The sequence below is a fragment of the Gekko japonicus genome, unplaced genomic scaffold, assembly GCF_001447785.1.
Source record: "Gekko japonicus isolate JY-2015 unplaced genomic scaffold, Gekko_japonicus_V1.1 scaffold632, whole genome shotgun sequence".
Taxonomy (NCBI): domain Eukaryota; kingdom Metazoa; phylum Chordata; class Lepidosauria; order Squamata; family Gekkonidae; genus Gekko; species Gekko japonicus.
The window spans coordinates 639283-640853 of NW_015172025.1; positions in this window are offsets into that span (position 1 = coordinate 639283).

Sequence of the window (1571 nt, forward strand, 5' to 3'; positions counted from 1 at the left end):
GCTTTTGTACATGGTGGTGGGATTCTTTGTTTCAAAAGTATTTTGTGAACTGGCTTTCAAGGATCCCCCCACTCCAGAGGAACACCAGTTCAGCCTCACTGGCATCTTGGTCACCAAGCCATGTACTCTTCCACCTTTTCTTTTGCGCTTAAAAAAATAACGAAAGCCTTGGAGGCCTTCAGCTAGTAGCTCGGACATCGGGCCTGGTGTCTTCGATGCCCCCCGTCTGCCCATTCTTTTGTAATAGACTCTTCCTTCGACTGTGTTTGTGGATCTAGTGTGTCTGTGTGTCCGTGTCTGCCTCTCTCTCTCTCTCTCGAGCATTTGATAGGTAGCTACAAAATAGTTGGAGATGGGACGGTACCACATTGCAGCAAGCATCGGAATAATTATTGTAAAAAGGAGCTTGGTGAGGGATAAAGGGTGTGACTGACATTTCAAATGGGTATCTTTGCCATTTATTTATTTTTACATTCCCCCCCCTCCAGCTCCACCCCTCCCTAGAATCTGGCACCTATTTCCTGCCTTTCCACTTGCCCTTCTGGGGTATAACTGGGGAAAGACGAATCCGAGAAAGTGTTCCAGTGGAGGAAACCTGGCCTCGCCACTTCAATTGTTTTGTATAAAACCAGGAACTTTACTAGGGATGGCGACCACCTCCTTGATGTCTTGGCCCCAGTGGCTTTATGCAGATGTAAGTTTTTGCTGCATGGGGTTCTGAAGCCATGGTAAGAGGGCAGGGGGATTTAAAAAAAAGGGGGGGGGAATCCTAGGGAGGAGATTCAAGTTATGGCTCAGTGGCAGAGCACCTGTTTGGCATGCAGAAGGCCCCAGCTGCCATTCCTGGCATCCCCAGTTAAAGGCGTAGGCTGTCTGTGGTTTTGAAGACCTCCGCTGGAGAGCCACTGCCGGTCTGAGTAGACAGTGCTGACCTTGACGGACCCGTGGGCCGATCCCCTCTAAGGCAGCTTCAGGCATTGAATATTGCATAGACTTGGATGTTGACACTCTGATTTGCTTTGTGTTTGATTCAGCGGTTAGCATGTCAAAGGATACCGTTGCCAAAGGGGCAGCCAAGAGGAATCTTGTGGTGCCTTCAAGGCTAGTGGCTGTATTTGTGACCCACAAGAGCTGGATCACACACTGTTATAAGCCATGAAGGTTTATGACATCCGTTAAGGTACCCGAACTCTCCCACCTCTTGTAGCCCTTTGGTCCAAGCATTCATTCAGAGTTTGTGTCTTTGACAAGAATTACCAGTACGCTCAGTGTTAAGAGAGGAAGCTTCCAATCACTCAAGCCAAATCGGTACATGGACGCTTGCCCGGCTCAAGGTAAAAATTGCCTCAAAGCCACCGGGCAGGAGAAGCAGTTTAGCCAAATGGGTGGTTCTTAAACCAAGCCGGCGTGTTACTAAATGACTGGTGTAGGTCAATGGTTGTGGACCAGTCACTTGTGTTGGGGGGGGGGTTATTGCACAAGTTCACAAATGCCAGGGCAGGGTGCCCTGACTTGGGGGGAAGAGGGTGGTTGCGATGTCGTCGGTGGAAACCACAACTTCGGGCGGGCTG